The 22017-nt window shown below is 42.0% G+C and overlaps 1 protein-coding gene across 4 annotated transcripts in view; it reads right to left on the bottom strand.

The window, feature by feature from the left end:
- The window catches only part of Cdon (cell adhesion associated, oncogene regulated), an 86498-nt gene that overhangs the window by 63072 nt on the left and 1409 nt on the right, over positions 1 to 22017 (bottom strand). The window contains exon 1 of one of the 4 annotated variants that reach the window (XM_087563479.1): positions 19883 to 19976. The gene's annotated coding sequence lies outside the window, so the exon portion shown is untranslated. 4 annotated transcript variants of the gene reach the window in all.

Genomic DNA, 22017 nt, shown 5'->3' with positions numbered 1-22017 from the left:
TACCCACACACACATACACACCACACACATACACACACATATACCCACATACACACACATACACACACACACCACACACACATATACCCACACATATACACACACACAAACACATACATACACATATATACACACATATACACACACATATACACACACATATACCCACACACATACACACACACAAACACATACATACACATATATACACACATACACACATGCGCACACATACACATACACACAGCACATACACCACATACACATATACACACACATACACACACATATACACACATACACACACATATACACACATACACATACACACACATACACACACGCACTCTCACACTCACACACACACATGCACACTCTCATCATATCACATCACATCACATCACATCTCATCACATCAGGTATTTCATCCTGACAGGACTCTTTTCTACAGGAGAAAGCATGCTCAGACCTGCACCTGTGAAATGCCATCCACACTGCAATGTGGAGAACAGCTGAAGACAAGTTAGGAGGCAGGTATGAAAGAGAAAGGAACTCGCACGAGAGAAGTTGCCCGTAACATCTGGACATATTCAAATGATCTGAGCGGTAAAATTGACAGAACGAAGGTCACAAGCGATCCGGTCTGGAAGAGAATGCACAGCTCAGCCATCACCGGAATCCATTTGTCTATCCACTTCCTGTTTCCTGGCTGCTTTGACAAGAAAGAAGGCACCAAAGTGGCAGTCTACACCTCTGATTACGAAGTGGCTGTGTAAATGGTCTACATTTTCTCATACAGGAAACCCATGAGAAACAGCAGGGCCTTTGTGCTGACTGTCCGGAAGGAGCTGCAGGGAATGGGGTGCATGACAGAGATGGAGGGCAGGACATAAGTGGGGATCTTAGACATCTGATTATACCTGTGGAGCAAGGCAGAAATGTGGGGGTCAGCAGCAAACAGAGCTGCTGGCCTGAATAGAGGGTGTTCAGCAGGCTGAGTCCTGAAAAGGCTCCCCGTCTGAAGAAGCAGCAACTCCTCATTCAAGACTAAGGATCCCGGGGTTGGGGATTTAGCTCAGTGGTAGAGCGCTTGCCTAGGAAGCGCAAGGCCCTGGGTTCGGTCCCCAGCTCCGAAAAAAATGAACCAAAAAAAAAAAAAAAAAAAAAGACTAAGGATCCCGACATAGCTGCTGCTGGAGGAACTTAAAGGGGGAGGCAGAAGCGATTATCCAGGGATGAGACTGAAGAGGCTTGATGGAAAGTCGGTCCTGAACTGTCACTAAATCAGCCTCAACCCTCAACACACCTCTCACCTACCTCTGAAAGGTGCTGTGAGTGAGGTAACCAGACCGTCACGCCTTCATAACTACTGAAGGCTTTGCTGGATCAGTGTCCTCACTGTGTACATGAGGGCCCCCAAAATGGGACATCAACTAGCATTCATCTTTCAGTGATCTTACACCAGGGATTGGAGGATGGGCGAGGCAAGGAGAAGCAAAGAAAGTGCCATTGATTTGGTCACAACAAAGACATTAATAGTCCGCCATCCTGGTTGGCGTGGGGCTGAGAGAGGAAATAAACTTACAGACTAAAGCATCCCTTAAAGCAGTTGTGTGCAACAGATAATGATGTACTTATTCTGTGACCTGCTGCACAGCCTGGAGATGGGAGAAGGAACTGCCAATCCCACAGGAAGGTTCCCAGCCACCAACTCTGGAGTTCTGCTCTCTCGGGGAGCGAAGCGCTCTGTGGAATGCTGACAGTGGCATTTGTGCGCACTGATTCATGACCTCGACATCATTCAGACCAACCTTCTACTTAAAGGCTGGCACCCGCAGATACTGCAGCTTTCCCCCCAACCTCCGCTGTGTCTCGATGGAGCCAGCCAAACATCTGAACAACCCTGCTGCCTGCAGAAGTGTCTCCTTCCACTGATGACCAGCAAGAGTAGAGGGAAAAAAATGGAAGTTACGCAGGAGCCGTGGCACCAAAAAGGCCAAGTGAGCAAAGAAATAATCAACTCCACATGAGCCACTCCAGCACCGACACAATAGAGAGGGCCTAGGCCTAACCCCAGGAAAGGTCACAAGGATCAAGGGTCACAGTGGAAGAAAAAAAAAAGGCAACAGCTAGGAGCAGCCAGCTGCAACAGGCGTCAATGTGGTCCTAATTAGACACCAAAAGAAGCTCAGAGCACAGGCTTCGGCTCTATTCACAATATCTGTGTGTTTTTTAAAAAGTCCCTTTCCCTCATTCTAACAGATGACTCCTTACTGCTTTTTAGCACAGGAAACCGAGAGCTGTGGAGCCCAGGTAATTCTGGCATCCATCATGAATTGTACAGGAGAGTTACGAATACTTAACCAGCATAGCTGCCTACAGATGCTGAGATGGTAAAAAGCAACTCGGGAAGGATCAATGGAAAGACGAGATACAGCAAATTTCAAGGAATTACTGTGCTCAACTGCAGAGTCGAACCCTGCCATAAATGCGCCGCTCAGTGGATTTTCAAGTTTATTGTTGGCACTGGCTTCGTGGGAAAAAGTAACAGAATTACGGTAACCGCAAAATAAATGCTCAAAGGCAAGGTTTTTTAAGTTTGGTAAAAAACTAGAACAGGCTCGGGTGGTGTTGTAATGTTACCATCAGACACTTGGCCAGCCTCATTTGATGGGGGACGAGAAGGAAGAACATGGAAAGAGATGATAATGAATGCTTAGGTAATCTTATTAATACTGTTGTTTAAATGCCCAGAGCTTTACTTAGACCAAATGACACACTGAGCCGAGAATTGCCCTTGCAGTTATAAGACACAACCCTTACTGAGTTGGATTTAGATTGTATTTTGATAATGTGGGGAGGGGGGCTTAAGGAGAAACTGATGTCCATAAAGTGTATACTAACGTAGACACACAAAGCTCTGCTGAAACAGCAAACAAGGGGGAAAGCCAGAATTCTTAGAAAACTTGGGTCAGTGCCCGTGAAGGACAGATCTGTCACGGTAACTTTTCCACCTCTCTACCTGTTGAGTTACATGTTTTCTAGAATCTAATCATACTGATCTCAGTTTCAGGGTTTCTCTTTCCTCTTTAAACTCGGCTATACGAAAGACCTCAAGACCCCTCGATTTCTTTGCTCTGTTTAGTGACGAGAATTAGGTCAGACACAGCTTCATCAAACCTGCCATTCTACCATGGATGAGCAGCTGTGCACTGATAATGGGGCTCTCCAGGCCCATTCAAAAGTTGACACACAAGTCAATCACAGATTACCACCTAGTCAGTACATAAGGGGGCCAATGTGACGGATAAGCCAAAACATACGGAAAAGCACAATGGTCCACACCAAGAAAATCTGCACTTTAGAAAACCTTATACCATCACAGGCAGTTAACAACAAAACAATGATGAATCTACAATGCCCTGATGAACAAGAGAATAGGAAATCAGGTCAATTAAGTTTACAGTATCTTTGTAAATATACCACTTTACACAGAGCATGAAGTCTTTATCCAACCAGAAAAGCCTGAAAGTTCATCAATGACACAGGACCAGCCAGTCTACAAGAAATGAAGCGTGATTTGCTGGAACAACTCTGTTAGACTCAACCTAAACCAACCAGATGGTACTGCATCCTAATATTACATCGGGCTCCAATAAACAAGGTAGCCAAAAGAAACACACCTGGATACAGAGACAAGTGTGTGTACACACAGACACAGACACATGAGCCAGCATGGAAGGCAAACATTCCGAGGATGCTACAGGGTGCAAGACACTTCTTAAAATTCTCTATTAATTGTCAGCATCGATGTATAAATGAGGTACAAAAACCGTCTTCGTTATTATACCTCTGTTTAATGCCATAAGGCCTCAACTTCAATATCGTGACCCAGTATTTTCACTAGTGGATAGTTCAAAATCAGCCAAGAATATAAAGATTTGAACATAGCATGATAAGCTCCAAGTTCCTTGGAGCAGAAACGACAATATGAGAGTAAATGAAATGTTAGAATTAGCATCCACTACTGATATCTCACAGCAGTGCTGAGTCAGGCTGCCTTACTCTGTAGAACATTCCTTTACATGTCACTATACACGGAAAGTCCTGTGGGTTCTGACACTTCTTGCCATGGTTGACTTTCAAGTACAACACGAAGGGGTTTGGTTTTTTGTTTGTTTGTTTGTTTGTTTTTGGGGTTTTTGGAGTGAATTTTTTAGCTTACAAAGTTTTTTCTTTTCCTTTTCTTTGGGGGTGGGGATAGCAAGAAAGCTGTACATTGGATTGATAATTTAACTCTTCCAATATCTCTTGATGTAAAGCATTACTTTAAAGACAAGTTTGAGTGGGGTTGTAATTTGTAGACTAAAAACCACAACCACAAAGAGGGTCAGAGTGAGAGAGATGGTTCCGTCCATAAAGGCAAGCACAAACATGACAACTTAAGTTTGATCAATCCCTGGAACACAAATAAAGGTCCAAAGAGAGAACAGACTCCATAGAGTTGTTCTCTGACCTCCACTTGCAGATTGTGACATGTGTGGCCCAGTGTGAATATATCATGTACACACACACACACACACACACACACACAAACACACACACACACACACACACAATCCATTTAAATGTTTTAAATTCTCTTTCAATAATTTTTACAACAAGAGGTTGTTTCTGTTGTTATAACAAAATAATTGGGTTCTCACAGAGATGAAGGCTAGAAAAGACAAGAGATCGGTGTGGTATCTGGTGGGCTCTTTGTGATGTAGCCTTGCATGACAAAAGGCAAGAAAAACAAGGGAGCAACAGAAGCAAGGATAACTCAGACCTTGGGTGGCAATAGTGCACTCATGGGGGCAGAGCTTTCACACCATCTAACCACCCATTAGAGAGCCCGCTGTTCTGTGCTACTCTGGGCACATATTTAAACCACATCAAGTGTCTATAGTCGAAGAACTTCAGAAGTAAAGGATGGCTAAAGAATGGGGCAACATACTGATATAGGTAATAAGGACCCCATTTCCTAAAATGCTACACATCTCACATTAACACTTTTATGTAATCAGGGGAATTTCAAAGGCTTTTATTATTAAAACAAAATCAAAGGGACAATTTCATTCGTAAATATTTTAAAACAAAATTATTGGTTGATAGACTAAGCTAGTAGTGTGCTAATTATGTGCACACAGGGACTGGGCAAGATGGTTCAGAGGGGAAAGGGTACGTACCTGCCGCCAAGCCAGACAACCTGAATTTGATCCTAGGTCCCACATTCTACATAATGAAAGGAGAGAACAGACCTGAAAGGTCTGTGTCTCTGTGTGCATGTCTCTGTCTGTCTCTCTGTGTCTCTCTCTGTGTCTCTCTCTGTGTCTCTCTCTGTGTCTCTCTCTCTGTCTCTCTCTCTCTCTCTCTCTCTCTCTCTCTGTCTCTCTCTCTGTCTCTCTCTCTCTCTGTGTAATTAAATAAATGTAGTAAAACATTTTTAAATAAAAGAACAAAGCATGTCCAGGCAGGGAACAGTACCATGGCTTAGTGAATGAAGGCAGTTGCTACACAGCCAGTCAGGCCACTGAGTTCAAGTCCTGGAACCTGGTAAAGGTGGAAGAAGGTAGCCATCCACGCAGTTGTCCTCAGACCTCCACAGCCACACCACAGCACGCACACCCATATACACACATCACTACCTAAATTTATTTAGTCATTCCCTAACTTAATAGGACAGGAGTTCTCTCTGCAAGGAAAAATAAAAAAAAAAACCTCCATAATTTCTCCAGCCTCAGACTTCTATAGCAAACATCTTGTAACTTCTCTACCTACAGGAAAGAGAACAGGGAAGTCTGAAGTGCAGCTCTCACCTGTCACAATGTATCTTGCCTCACCCTTTGCAAACTTCAAATCTGTGCTGAATAGGAGAAAGGGGAGAGCAAGCCAGAGACAGGAAAACCTTAGCCCTAAACTCAAATGCAGCACTTCCATGAACAAGACAGAGAGTTTGTATGTACTCATGAAACAAATAATAACTATTTTTAAGGCCTGAGACATGAAGTTCATAGTTTCATTGTTAGAGTTTAAATGAAGGGAAGCCCTTTACTTTATACTCAAAAACAAAAACCTTGTAGACGTTTGCTTGCCAAACCCCTGTTCTTGTAAGTGGAACCCACCACTTCGAAGTTAAACCATCAGTGAGGCATCCATGGAATTCTGCAAGCCCTGTCAGAAATGTGTGTGTAGTGAGAACAAAGTTCTTCTCGTGACTTAGGAGTCACTTTTAAAAAGAAAATCACTGAGTAAAAGAATAGTACCCATTTGAAAACTACTCAGGTGGGAGAAAGCAGGCTGGGCTTAATTCATGCATGCCACATGCCTGCAGAGAAATACCATCCAGCACCACATTAATATATGCAGCCAATACAACCAATACATGATCATAAAAGAAAGAAAAACAAATGATAGTAGTTTTCAAAAGGTGGCAGAAGGTAGCCTTAAGGGTGGGGGAGAAAGGTACTTAGGTATCAGGCACTGCAGGAACCAACATCTGAGGCATCGCATCACCCCACATAACTGCCTCCTCTCTCTGTGCTGGCTCCCCTGCCAACACAAGCAGCTCAGGGGCAAAGCCCAGGTGGCAGGTGTGGGTGTTCCAGAACATCAGATATTGTTTTGTTTATCTGAATTACAATCTTGGCTCAAATGACCTAGGGGTGCAAATAAAACATACTGCTAATTAAAATAACCAGCAGCAGTACTAATAAAACATCTGAAAAGCAACTATTTTACAGAGAGAAGCTTTTTAGGGGCTCGCCTCTTAACCTCAGGATACTGAACAACCAGCATGTTGTTAGAACTAGTGGAGGGATCCCAGTTTCTGCTGGAGGAGAGTAAAGGAGCAACTTAAATCTGGTTCTGGAGCAGAACCAAAGGTGACACAAAGGCATAGCACTGACTTGACAGGCATCTGCAGACAAACACATAGCCTGCAGAACAGCAAAGAAGCCACATGCAAGCACCAGCAAATGTGCTGATGACTTGCTGAATTTACACTACAGCCGACGCCTGCCACGCGAAAAAGGAGATGCCCAGATGCTGAGATAGTGGCTCAGTCAGTCTCGGGACAGCTGCCTAAAGTAAACGTGGCCATGGGTTCAATCCACAACCCTGGAGAGGATGCTGAGGGGAGAGGGGAAGGGGAGAGACATTTAAACCTCCTGTGTATGAATGACAAAATCTGCCAAGCAAGAATATTAATTTTCTTAACTAAGAACCGTTTTTTGTTATGATTGTATCATTCAAACAAGACCAAATAAAAAACGAACAGGAAGTGAATGCACAATGAATGTAGCTTCAGAAGCAATCACTTTATGTCTTGGCTATTCGTTTTGTTTCTCATTTTTATTCCAGGTCGGTATAAAATTATTGCTAAAAACCAAGCTGGCTTCAAGATCAATGCTAAGAACCAGCTAAAGACTTACGTTTTCCATGCCTTAAATCACTATAAATTTAACAGCTCAATGCCACTCTTTATGAAACAGGATGCCCGATTTCCCCTACACACACAGGCCTTCACCCTCGTGTTGGCACCAACCGCTTTCCTCAGAAGAACAGTCTCTACCACTCATAAAGAACCGGCCATATCACCTTCATGCTTATCTTTCCCAGCATCTTCCAGGGAAGGTTCAAAGGCAGGACATCTACCACACCCAACCCTACATTCAACTTAAATAAGCCCCCACTACCCACTCAATCTCCCTACACACTGATCTGAGATTTCCAGTTTCTCAACTTTCCTTTCTCAACAATGTCCTTGACATTTATTTTCACCTGACTTCCCACGTATAAAAATTGTAGCTGAACTGAAGTCTGGAAGGGGACATATGGCCCTCACTTTACTTGACCCACCACACTGCAAGAGGAAGGAAGGACCTAGGCTAGATTATTTGGGGATGAGAGTATGTCAAAAATCCTTATCCCTTCCACTCACCTGTGCATGAAGCGGCTCTAAAAATAAAGAGCTTTTAAAAACCATTTTCTAGTGGGTCCATTTAACCCCTCTGTCGGCTCAATGCTAGAGGAATTTATCTGTTTTTCTCACTACTGTAAAGTCCAACTCAGGGAAGAAACTGTCACAAAGTAAGTCTTCAAACACTTGATAAATGAATAAGCATCCAGTATGGGACATAATGACTTGACAAACTACCAATTTCCCGTCCCTTAAAAACACTTCTGCTAAGCCAACAAGAAGGTAAAAATGGCCGCATGTTGTCAGAGAGCTAGCTGCTTAGAGAATCTGGACCTCGCCACTGATTTGTGTCTTCTAATAAGGATCTATATTTTCTTCATTGCTTATTTTTATACCAGTGTTCACCATCTATTTTATATCAATCTCTAAATACCCACAGCCAACATTCTCATTACATATAATTTAAGACAGGTGCCAAGAGGATTGATTAGCAAAGCACATAATAAGGCACTGAAGAAAACCCAGAGGCCAGAGACTCAACAATGGAGCACCTCAATCACTAAGTCTACAGAACAGGGCCAGGAGGCTCAGAAACAGCCATGGATACACGGAAACCTCAACATTAGGATCGCTCGTAAGGCCTTGTAGTTAAAGACACTTGGTGCACATATGATTATCTTTCTGTAGATGTTTATGACAGGGATCATCAGTACAGGGTGAAAAGCAGGGTTGTAGCACACGCCAACGGCCAGGCTTCCAAGATGAACTAAGCCACAGTCAGGAAGCAGCAAGAGCTCCGTGGTGGCACTAGTACCCAAGGGAACAGGAACTCACATAAAATTCCAAAAACAGTAAATGTCTCACTCCTACCGACACGGCGTGACTAGAATATGTGACTGGGTCGATTTATTTACCAACATCTGCTGTTCAGTCTCTAATGGGGCAAATATCTAAGAAAAACCAAGCACGTTTCTGAAACGGTCTTCTACAACCCCAACTTGACTTGAAAGTGAGGACTTGGTTGTTTTTCTGCCGATGGAGGCAGCACCACTTTGTTGATTTATTTACATAAATAAACTTCATCTTCATGAGTGGGCATGAAATTAGGGTTTAAAATACTTAGATCAGAGCTAAAAGAGAAAAGATGCAACTGTTTCGGTCAGTAGCTCTCGGTGGGTTTTTATGGCGCCTTCCCAGAGGTAACTGTGGGTTACGGATGGAGGGGGTGGAGCTACCACACACAACTTCACAACTTCAGGTTGAGAACGATATTAGGAGATGAAGCGAGAATTTTATTTTTAAAAAAACAAGATGTACATTCCCAAGACTATAAAAGCTAAAATAATCTTGTAAATGCTACCCAACTCCAAAGCCACAAGACGACATCCCTACACGAACTCTGTAAATGCAATAGAGGCAAGCTTTATCCTCTCTTTTATAGGCCCCAAACAGGTATCTTAAAACCTGTGCATTGGTAGAATGGTGGTACAATGTTTTCTCCAGAGTCCAAACTTAATACCACTGCAAAAATTACAATGTTGCCCTGCAAGTGTGCACGCCTGAATTTCTGTGTGTTGTGGGGGTTGGGGAATGGGAGTGTACCCAGACCCAACGCTCTGCACAGAAAAAATGCAGGTAGAACTTCTGGCATATTCTAGTCACACCATGTCAATAGGGATGAGACACAGAACCTGTACACCAGTGCAGAGGCCAGTAGCTACACTCCATGGCCCAGATGTGCTATTACAAAGGTCAAACCGGTTTCTTATAATCAGAAAACAAGGAGTTGAAAATGCCTTAAAGACAAACATTTCCAAATGGATTTATTAGGGTTTTTTTTCTTTTCTAAGTTAATCCCATTATGCTAAGGAATATATAATATCAAAGCAAGCCATGTTAAAGATGCCATGCTAGGAAGCAGGACCTCAGGTAAAGAAAGGGCTGGGGATACACAAAGAGCAACACACAAGGCTCCAGGCCAATCTCCAGCCCCAGAAACAGTACACAGCCAAGTTACCTGCAGACTGAAAACTAAGACACTCTTAAAACCACTTAACTGTCACCTAACATATGTCATACTTAGGCATGTTAGTATAGATAAAATTATATCAGGCAGTCTATACTTGCCAAATATGAATCAGAATTAGTATTCATCCTTGTTCAGTTTTTTTCCTTTTTAAATTAAAAAAAAAAAAACAACAACAACAAAAAAAAAAAAAAAAAAAAAAAACCTTACAGAGCAGCATCATCAATCACCGGGAGGGTCTGGTTCTGATATTATATGAGCTCTGTCAGCCTTAATCAAATTGCCTGCCAGATCGTAGATAAGTAATGACTTGCTTAGGTTAAGCCAGGCCAGAGTTTTCCTTCTGCAGTATATACATCTCTGGAGTGAAAATAAACAGCCTCACACCTCGCTCTGGGAGCTGCACTGGGCAGTGATTACAACTCAGGCTTCTCTGCCGAGGAGGAGGAGCAATGCTGAGCCCTAAGGGTCTCTACTTGTCCCTTTCCTCTCAATCATTTTAAACCACGTCACTAAGCAGCTAATGAGTATTTTGAGGATCTACACCAAAATAACACAAATTAGACACGGCGAAATGCTTCGACGCTGACTTCTGTCTTAGCCAGCATTATGAAACAGAAATTGTTAACAACTGTCCAAGGCGACACTAAAACACTCAGAGCACACCAGGCTTGAAACCCCAACCTCGAATAACCAAGAGATGAAAAGCAATATCCCCAGCCCCAATATCACCAGTCACATTTTAGATATAAAGAATACCAGAGGATGATCGGTAAGATCAAAGGCAGAACATAGCTCTCTAGAGACTGTGTTTGTGCCACAACCAAATAATAAAGGGGGAAAAAAAGGAATTTCTAAAATGTCCCCTTTTCTTTTGCTTTTACTACAACTGGGAAAGCCTTTCGAGTTTCACATTCAGTCAAAATGATATTGTGAAAGAATGTCTGAGCATCCAAGTATTTTCCCTGCTCCAAAGAAAAAGGTTCGAAAGCCAGGATCCGGGCAGGAACATAAAATACAAGAAGCAAAACTCACTTCAGTGACTCTAGAATGTAGAAATTGAGGTTTAGAATTATCAAAGGTACAAGGAAAACTTAGAATTTAAAATTTTTCATCTACTGAGGTCATACAAACTGACCTAAAAATAAATCTTTAAAAGAAAGGTAGAAATTTCAAATAACACTTTTCCAGCGCGCAACAGGGAGGGCTTAAAAGGCTACCTGACTTCGAGCTGGATCGCAATTCTTGTACCTGACACCAGTGCTCGTGGATGGCCTTCATGATTTCCTTGCTCACAAAAAAGGTATTATCTCATGTTTCTGATAAGCAGAGAGGCAGAAAAGACAGCTGTGAAATGCTGTGTAAAGCAGGGCTCTGTTGAGGTTATTTAAGAAGTGATATCAGCATCAGAAACATGGGGAAGGAGAAATGTATGCTATGTAAGAAATAAAAAGGACCACAATACAACAGTTTGGAATTGCTCAAGGGGAGGTTAAGGACAGGGTGTCTGTGACTCCTCCTGGGCCTGTCTGCGCATGCAATGACCAGACTAGGTCAGTACCTCTCCTTCCCAATCTCCTAGAGGCACCATTCTTGGAAGTCTGCAGGGTACCCCAACAGACAAGAGCCGTGCTCTGTGAGAGCAACACTTCACTCCTTTCTCTCCCTATTATTTATTGTCAGATTCCTCAAGTGCACAGGCAGCATTCACTCTAGGGCAATTAAGACACAAAGGACACTAGTAGTTCTCAGTGAATTAGAAAGAACTTTTCTAAGCAAATGGGGAGACCTTGCTTGCCTACTAAATGTCAAAGCACCCCCCACGCCCGCACTGAAACCCTCACATTTCAACATGAAGAGAAAAAAAGGAACCGTATTTGTTACGAGAACTGCTCAGAATAGTTCCTCACTCTGGGTTCCAGAAGAACTATAGAATTTAGCATGTGGGACCTTCCTGTTTTGGGCCCATGCCTCCTGCTAACCTCTAGGCTTCCAACTGATGAAGCATGCTCTCCTAACTCTGCGTGTGTTCGTGAGCACGCATGCGCGCAGCTAGCTAAGAAATCAAGAATTTAACTAAATGCCATAGTTTCTGCCTGTGGGGTTAGCCACTTCTTTATCTTTCCCCTAGTAATCTACTATACTGAGAAGAGAAATCTCAAACTGAGTAAAGCACTCAGAGGCTCCTTTAAATAATTTTTATGATCATTTCCAAGGGTGGGGAAAGAAAGTTCACATTTAGGAAGCCGACTTTGGGAGTTAACTAAAATATTCCTATTAACATTAGTAATATGCGCACGGTCAAATCCCTGAGCTAAAATTTATGTGATGCCACAAAAGCCTGATAGCAAACCTCTGCAAGCTGCATTGTATAATTTAAAACCCCACTGTGGCCGTTGTCATAGCAACAAATGTAAAATTATTCTAAGACCTAACCACTATGACAATGGTTCTTTTTAAAATACATCCTCAAACACAAAAGAAATAACAAATCATGACAACTGTGTTTGCTAGCTTTAATAGGAGAGCATGGCTGACAACCAGGGTTACAATGACTCAAAATTAACTTCAGCTAGCCAGGAAATTCAGAAAAAAAAAAAAAAGAATTTAACTCAAATATATGATGAAATTTATATGAAAGACCTATAGATAATGACAGTCAGAGTAAGATTAATAAAACTTATTTTCAGGGAAAAATCCAACTAAAATACGAAATAATTTAAAATATGGTAACTAGAGCTTAGAATCGGGACTGGGGAGAAAAATGGATGTTGTGTTTCTGTTATAGAATCAAAAGGGGCTTGTGTTGTCCTTTAAATTGTGCTATTTTTCAATAACTGTAAGCCAATTTAGAAATCAGAGCAAATCCCATCAGAATACAGCTTGAAAGTATGTTCTGGAGATGCACATATGTAGAACCAAGTTAGGAAGACTACCTGCGCCATCTCAGCAAAAATGTGTGCTTCTCAGTACAAAACAGTGTGCATCTCCTTCTTCATGGGCATCTGAGGCTTTAGAAGAGGCTAGAACGTTTCTTTTAAAATGGAATCTTAGAGCTCCTAGGAACCCCACCACTCAGGAGAAGGTGGGGGGACTGCCACAAGTCAAAGGCCAGCCTGGTTACAACAGAATCCTGTCCCGAAAATAACTGACCAATGGTTCGGCCGGTAGAGGCGTTTGTATACAGGCACGAAGACCTGAGTTCAGTCCTACATCCCACAAGGTAGAAAGAGATGCCATCTGTCCTCTGCCTTAATGCATGCCTGACGCAGCTCCTGCAGACCTGCATGCACGCACATGCGCACACGCACACACACTCATGCCAAATACTGTAGTAATAGCAAAATGGCAATTGCACAGAATCATATAACTATGAAGGAAGTCATGGCCCCAGCACAGTAGTGGGTCTTCGGTGGGATACCACTCCAGTTTTTAAATGTATTAAGAACCTAAACATTTCTTCTTGGGGTTTTCTGGCCCCGAGGTCAACTGGAGTTAATGTTCAGATGGTAGGACACCAACAACTGGAAATCGTCTCCATCCCTGTGCCCAGACTTCCCTTCCCCACGCCCTGCCCCATGCGCCGAGTGCTGTCAAGTTGCCAGCTACATGTCGAGCCATGAGTCTTCCGGAACCCCTTTTATGAGTGTGGGTTCCTGGGGCTCCTCTCCCACCCTCCATGTCTCCATCATGACAGGAACATGGGTACTGACTGATAAGTCCTTCTGTTCCAGCTAAAACAGTCTTCCTTCACTCCCTAGTCCTTCCGCCTGTGACTCACCGTGTTGTTATTTTGTTATACACACTCCCTGAGGCCAAAATCAGGAAGAGAAAGCCAAAAGAAATGGGCAGGGGGAAATGTCTTTCCCTTATCGTGGTGCCTTTTCTCTTTATTGGACTGAAAAGGGGCTGCCAAGTTCTGATGTCACTAGAGTAACCTCATGGCCTGATAAAAGTAGTATTTTACCCATTAAACACCCGTTTCCCTTGCCAATTTTACCTCCAGTCAGGCGATGTGTACAATTACTCACTGAACAGATACCAAGTTATTATGAAGCAGAGAACACTAATTACTGCTGCTCTGACACCACAAAAGCCTAGTAAGTGTCAGAAATTGCCCTGGCAAATAGACAGAAGCTGGGATGTCGGTTTTGCTATTTACATACTGAAGGGAACCCCTGGAATAATAACCAGTTAACACACAAGCAAGCAAAACATGACCTCAGCTCCCAGGCACTGATGTTACACAGAACGAAGCATGTTTTTAAATACACAAAATTGTTAAACTGTTCAAAATAACTGACCTAAATGGGAGTCCCAGCAGTTGTTCCTGACACTCACCTATATTTTGTTATTTTCCGAAACTCTCTTCGATCTTCGTGAATGGGAGCTATGTGATCTTCCCATGATTTCACTTGGTTTTTATAAGAACTCTGTGTGGAGATTACTCAAGGATCTAGAGGAAAGAGCCTAGTACCCCTAACTCCTCAACACGGTGCTCCCCATCGCTGAAACAAAACGCCTCAGAACACAAGTGAGACTCACTTCTGGTGCATGGTTCAGAGGTTTTGGTCCATGGTGACCAGCTTCACTTCCACAGGCCTGATGTGAAGCAGAACTCAGCAGTCGATGCCTATGGCACAGGAGTCTGTGATCTCAAAGCAGCTAGGAAGCAGAGGAGAGGTAAAAGTAGAGCCCAAGAACTACATTCTTCAAGGGCATGTCCCAGTGACCTACTTTCCTCCAGCAAGGCCCTGCCTCCTCCTAGCCCTCTCTGTAAGAACCCATTCTATTAATGAATTAACCCACAGATAAGGTTAGCTTCCTCAGGGTCCAAGCAAACCTTCGAACTAGAATTTGCCCAAGAATTCAAATGTGCATCGGGGTTTTCAGGGCACAGTCAGTAGGGTGAGAACAGGTAATGGTGGGGGAAAACTCTATTGTCCTTACAGGGCAAGTTTGACAGCACTGTACACAATTACAGGGTGTTAAGATAGTCGCCAAGCTAAGGAAGTTAGCTCAGCTGGCAGGGTGCTTGCCTAGTAGTCATACAAACCCCATAAGCCCAGCATAATAGCACATACCTGCAATTCTATCACTTGGGAGGTGGAGGTAGGGAAATCAGAAGTCTGTGAGTTTGAAGCCAGCCTAGGACATGAGAGACCCTGGCTCAGAAAAGGGAGGGGAAAGAGATCCTGAAGCCTGGCATAGTCACAGACACAAAACTGGGAGCTGGAACGTGGTCAAACGTAGGGTTGAGGAACATCATAAGCAAACGATAGACTGTTTGAAGACAGGAACATGGTGATAGGCTAGTAACTGTTTAGGAAAGGGTCGTGAAGTTTATTTCTTTGGGGGTTTTATTGGGGGGGTCCCCTTATATTTTTATTCCCCCTCCTGATTTTGGGAATGGAGCTGGAGAGATAAGGCATACCCACAGAGAAAAGAGCATGAGTGGAGAGGAGGGAGGGAGGGTAGCTATGTGCACACAATAAATATAGAACTGTCTTTGGGCTGGAGTTGGCTTAGCAGATCAAAATGATGGCAGAGCAAACCTGGAGACTAAGGTTCCATCCCAGAATTCACAGATACTCACATGCAATCACCATTTTCTTCATCATCATCACCACCACCACCACCACCACCATCATCATCAATTAAATTTAAGAGTAAAAACTGAATACACTTTCCTGTTTTATAAAAGAAAAAATATTACTTCGATGATTCAAGATCACACAGAACTGCCAACTCTTCTAAAGACCAATTAATAACATAAAATGCCATTTTGTAGAAGGAGTTACACCCAGTGAAGAGTAACTGTGTGTGACCCCAGCCAAGCCCACATAGTTTTGTTGCTGTTACATCACTGGGCCTGACCTCTGGCCTCTTCCCCTTTCTTTCCCTTGAAATTAAAGTTTAGAGAACTTTGGATGCTAGAAAAACAAGAGGAGTATTTGATACTCTTTACGTCTAATTTGTAGGAGCAAATACGTAACAAGTAGACTGACCGAAATACAGATATTCTGTATCTGCCAAGTACCATCAGTTTTGATACTGATAACTCCAAGCATTAGAAAACCCCATTTTATCTCCATTTTTGTTCATTTGTTTATTTTTTTTTAAGATTTATTTATTTTATGTGTATGTATACACCATTGCTGTCTTCAGACACACCAGAAGAGGGCATCAGATCCCATTACAGATAGTTGTGAGCCACCATGTGGTTGCTGGGATTTGAACTCAGGACCTCTGGAAGAGCAGTCAGTGCTCTTAACCACTGAGCCATCCCTCCAGCTCCTTCATTTTGTTTTTAAAGACTGTATTTCAGTACACTGCTGAGGCTGACTTACAGGTGTACCAGAGACCCCTGTGGTTCCCTATGTTCCCTTACAATATTTCTTTTAGATTACTGTAAATTAAATCATTGCGATATTATTTTAAAGCCAGGAAGAATAACTGACATACTAGTTACTAATACTTTAAGAATCTCACTTGAAATGCAAAAAGCAGGCCAAGTAGAAGCAGTCTCAATTTTATGCCAGGGTTAGTTTGGGGAAATGTATTGATTTGGGAACAGGATACATTTCCCCCTTTGCAATCATAGTATGACAAGTATCTGGCCCAGCTATACCATGAAAACCTATTTCATGGAACCTTGGCACAAAGGCTCTAAGAGGTCACTGATCCAGTCTCTCACTCACAAAAAAAGACGTTTTATACAATTAGAACAGTCCAGAAGGACCCACAGCCTTTCAAACAGCATGCTGCACATGGATCTACACCTATAATTGCCCCTACAAGAAAAGATGTAGGCTGGAGAGACAGCTCAGACAGCTATAGCTGGAGAGACGGCACTTGTAGCTTCTGTAGAGGACCTGCGTGTGTTCCCAGCACTCACATGGTAGTTCACAGGCACCATTGATAACTATAGTTCAGTAGATCTACGACCTCCTCCAAGGGCACATACATACATACATCCAAGCAAAACATTTATATTCCAAAAACATAAAATGACTCTAAAACATAATTTTAAATAAATGAGTCACACATGGCCACTACAGCTGTCCCCAGATCTAATGACACCCTGGCCATAATGGGCTCCTTGGGAGTCAGGGGGATCCTTTTCTACCCATGACTGTCCGTGAAAAATGACCTGTGTCAAGGAGCTATGAATAGAAAGATTTAATAAACTTACTAATGCTGAAAAATACAATGTCTCCTGAGGGGGAAAGGTTGGCAAATGTCCAAGCAAACCATCCAGAAAACCCTCGATCAACATTTCTAATAACATAGTACAAACTATTCATATCAACTACAGTCCCCAACAAATTTTGGAAAACAAAACAAAACAAAAACAAAACAAACAAACAAAAAAAAACCCAGAAGGACAAAACAGAAAAACTTTATACCCATCACTATCACTCTACTTTTTGTTTTACTCCTTGTGAGATAAATTTCACTCCCCATATTAAGGAATTTCAACGCACATAAACAGAGAGTCTCGATGTACAGTGATTGTTCAGACTGGGTAAAACTGTTCTCCACAACAGAACTGTGTGGCCTTGTTCTTCAATGTCTCCCTGGACCAGAGCTTCTTTGCTCTACTCCCCTCAATTTCTGATAGACTTTCTCTTAAATCAAAGAGCAGTATCTGCACACAAAGCCGTGTATATGTGTGTATAAACAGTCTGCAGTTACGTTTCCAACTCAACGAGAGGACACTATAGTTGAGCTGGTCGTTATTCCTACCAAATTCTAAGTATTGATCAGTAAACTTCATTCCAAACATGAAAATCATAAGCTATCTCATACACTCCCTTCTCTCTATCTTGAAGCCCTTCCTTTACCTCCAAAAGAGAGAGAGACAGAGACAGAAAATGTATTATGAAAGGACTTGGTATATGGAACTGGAAACAAACATAACTGAGTTACTTCCAACTCAGTTTTACATCTAAAAAAAAAAAAAAAAAAAGGATGCCATGGTTATTTTTTCTAAAATAGCCACTGGGTTCTAATAATATGTGAAGAAATGTTATTCTTTTTTTTTTTTTTTTTTTGTCCTGCCAATGACCATATACCCCAAGTGCCAATAAAAGAAATTTCAAAACACACAAAGACCGTAACAACTTGAAACACAGGAATAAGAATTGCACACAACAGCATGGGTAAATCGCACAGGCAGAAGGACTCGTTCAGGAATGCCACCACTTTAAGACTCTACTCCACCAAGTTCAAGAACAGGCAAAATGATCCTATGGCAAGACTGATCTGCATAGCTGGAGCCTGCAGCGGGAGAGGAAGGCTGAGGGAGAGCCTTCCTAGGCAAAGTGAATGCAACTGGATCGCTAGTGATGGAACAGGTGAGTGCTCAAGTTCATTTGGCTACCTGCTGCATTCAGGGGTGTACCCTAGTGTGGACGTTAGCCTAGATTGGAAAAAGCTCCACTCATTGTTTCCAACTGCTTTCTAAGTTTCAAATGGAGATTGAAGAAATATCAACAGATGAAGTTGTAGCGATTACACGGGACACATTGTTACAAACTTACAAGACTTCCTCTTTATTTAGAACTTGAAAGCATTCACTTTTAGACCAAAGAAGCACACAAACAGGCCCAGGAGGAATCAATAAAAATGACAGCAGCTAACATTTATACAAGTTTTACTATCTGCCAAATGTTTTACTCATTTCACTTACTCATTTAATCCCACGGAGGGAAGATATCCTATCCATTTAATCCCCATTTTACAGATAAAGGATCCAAGGCTAGGTCAAGCCCATGGCCTAAGCTCAAATAAACAATAAGAGGAGTAGACTGAAGCAAGTTCCATGTCAACCCCTTAATTCAATTTCTATTACAGTGCCATAAAAATAAAAATCAACTACACAGCTTCGTCAAGGAAAGGAGTAGAATGTGTAACCTAGGTTCAATAATGTAACCAGCTTACACATTCTTTTTCTCTATTAAAAAGCACATCCTTGGCATTCAAGAATTGAAAGCGCCTACTCAGATTCCACCTCACATACAGCAGAACAAAATGTTCTATGAGGGTGTTTTGTTTGTCTGTTTTTTAATTATCTCTGGCCATCAAAATATATTATACAGCAACTAAACCGTGAAGGCAAACAGTAACTGACTTCAGGGTTAAATCTACTTCTTAAAAGGCGTGTCCGGGGTGTCAGAGGAAAAGGAGTAACATGTTGTATTGTGAGAACCTGCGACAGGAATACATGGGAGTGGGAAGAAAAGAACGGCACTGTCTACATGATTTTAGTTAGCAATAAAATATATCGCGGCAGCCATCAAACATGCCACTGCATTCTAAATGAGCTGAAAACTGTTCACATTGTGATTCACATTCCCAGAAGATGAGAATCAATTAACGATACCACCCACAAACTACAACCAGTCCTCTGTGGAAAGGGCACACAATAAGTGAACTGGGATAGGACTCAGCAAAAAAAGTTGTTTCCAAAGTACACCCAGGGCAGGCAGAAGGAGATACACCAAAGCTTCTCCACAAATCTGTTCCAGAATGGTTTTGGAAATTATATTTTCATTTACTTGGAGCTGCTAGAGAGTCGGAAGAGCGATGGCTCAAAATACTAAGACGCCAACAGAATCGTTTTAAATGCCAACAGAAATGAGAGAGAAAATGAATTTAAACTCTATAATAAAAAGACACAGAACAAGAACATATGGAAACAAAGCTATAAACTAAAATATGCCTATTCAAACAAGCACTTCATTTCTGCACAGGCAAATGACTTGTCATAAAAAGCCTGACTTTGCTCTCAAATTTTAAGTTATTACACAATACACACCGGCCCTTCCAGGCAAGAGCACACTGTAATACACGTTCACATATTTATCCAAAGAGCATTCAAAAACACTTACCAAGGCTGCAAATAGGCATACGCCTGTACTTAGAAGGAGAGCAGAAAGCAGCACCTCTCTGTACTTACACTAGGGTTCGCTTCAGTGCTAATGCACCACAGCCCTGCCTGTAATAAAGTCCCCAGTGCCGGCTGCCTTTGGGTTGGGCTTTTCTCTTACAAGATAAGCTGTTAAGTCATGCCTTGATTTTAGATCTGCTAACATATGGAGCCGTCTAATGCAGCCTGCTCTCCGCCCCCTCAACTCCCCCTCCCATTCACGACTCAGATCTGCTCCCTCTCCACACATACACATACACACATACAAAAAAGGCACTGCAGGGCAGAAATTCCTCAGGTGCTCGCTAATGGAATTCCCAGGGTCTAGGAGCCGCTTCGGGGATCAAGAGATCTCACAGCCCCTGCTGGGGTAAGGAGCAGCGAGTCTGTTCCATTTAATCAAATACAGCATGAATTTTCAGCTCTATTCACTAGCTTGTCTCCAGGGCTCTCAAAAGGCACCAGGCAGCTAGAATCACACACATGTGGCTCTTTTAGGCCAGTATAATTAGTTTGATTTTAAAAAGCCACATTAATAATATCACCTCAGGACCATTATTCAAGGGACAGATGACAAAGATACTGTATGTTTTAAGCCTGACAATGGAGGGAGAGTGCCCAAACAATGAGAGAAAACTTGAAGGATTTAAAAACAACAACAATAAAAAAAAAAAAACCCACAGCTTTTCATTTCAATGTAACCCAGTATTTGAAAGTGACATTAAGTATATTCTTGTGCCCCATCCCTTAATTTTAACAGTAAACAAATACAGCCCTCCTCTCCTGTGCACAGGGGAAGCAGGCCACCTACACAACAAAAGTTTATCAAGTGGAATGTTTGGATACAATATGAAAGTGTCAATAAAAACAGTGTAACGTTTTCTAATTCAATCTAGGTGAATAAAAAAAAAACCTCTTGAAAAAGGCACCAGTCATAAACAAACAAATAAAATAGCCAGATATTAAAAGCAACTCTATCAAAGAAGTACAGTTAGAGTTCAAATTCCTATTTTAATTAGTTTCTAATAAGTATTAATGTCATTGAGCTAAAGAATGACAATCTGGTAGATAATTGTACTGACCTAGCTATAATTCTACATAGTGGAGATGCTGATCACATGCTGTTAACTATTAACGCACATTGAAACAACAAATTTTCTAACCCATTATTGTCTATATTTTTGATTTCGCAAAGATATTGTTTAAGTCCTGAAATCACTTCCCTAGCATTTTACTTAAGAACAGTCATCAAATTTTATCTACATGTTTACCAAAGAAACAATCCCAAGAGAACAAAAATCCTACTGCCATTGAAAAGAAAGAGAGAGAGAGAGAGAGAGAGAGAGAGAGAGAGAGAGAGACTGTCTAGAGAACCACGAGAGTACACACACAAAGTGGGAAAACCAGAGGAAAGCAAAAGAACCAAGTATTAAATTTTACCTGACCCTGGTGGAGCACCGCCCTATGACACAGGTTTCTATCCCTGGGCACTGCTCTATATATGCCCTGAGGATAGGGGAGGGTCCTATCTCCAAGGGAAGTTAAAGCCTTCCACAAAAAGTCAAGCCACCTGCAAAGTCCGCCAGAAGTAAGGGAAATGCAGGAAGCAACCTACACAAGTTAAGATTAGTGTATGTCAGGTCCTCTGGTTCTTTGTGCTTCCTGCTTAAAAGTCTGTGCTGTTTAAGTACTTTGCACAGTAGAGGCTGATGGGAACCTCAGCAGTCAATCAAAGCATCCCTAGTGGGTTACTACACAAACAATAGCACAGCACCTCTAGCAACTGATTTTGCTAGGTGATTAAACCATTCAAAGAAAGACTTCCCAAACACTATATCCGAGTCTTTGCAAGAAACTTAAACAATGTACATTTGTGCGTTTTATAGAAATATAAATGTTTCTCCTTTACACACCGCCAAACGCACACCCGAGGCATATCTTTCTGAAATGAAACAGGTTTTCTCCATCCTTCTCATATAACTAAAAGTATGTGGCAGTTTACTTCAACATGTGCATAACAGAGACTGCAGTATTCAGTGCCTGAGTTGCTAAGAATTCTTTCGAGTTTAACACTAAGTTGAAATTTTCTGAAGGTTT

Source organism: Rattus norvegicus, chromosome 8 (genome assembly GCF_021556685.1).
Source record: "Rattus norvegicus strain SHRSP/BbbUtx chromosome 8, alternate assembly SHRSP_T2T, whole genome shotgun sequence".
NCBI lineage: Eukaryota > Metazoa > Chordata > Mammalia > Rodentia > Muridae > Rattus > Rattus norvegicus.
This window is presented reverse-complemented; position numbering and strand designations above follow the sequence as displayed.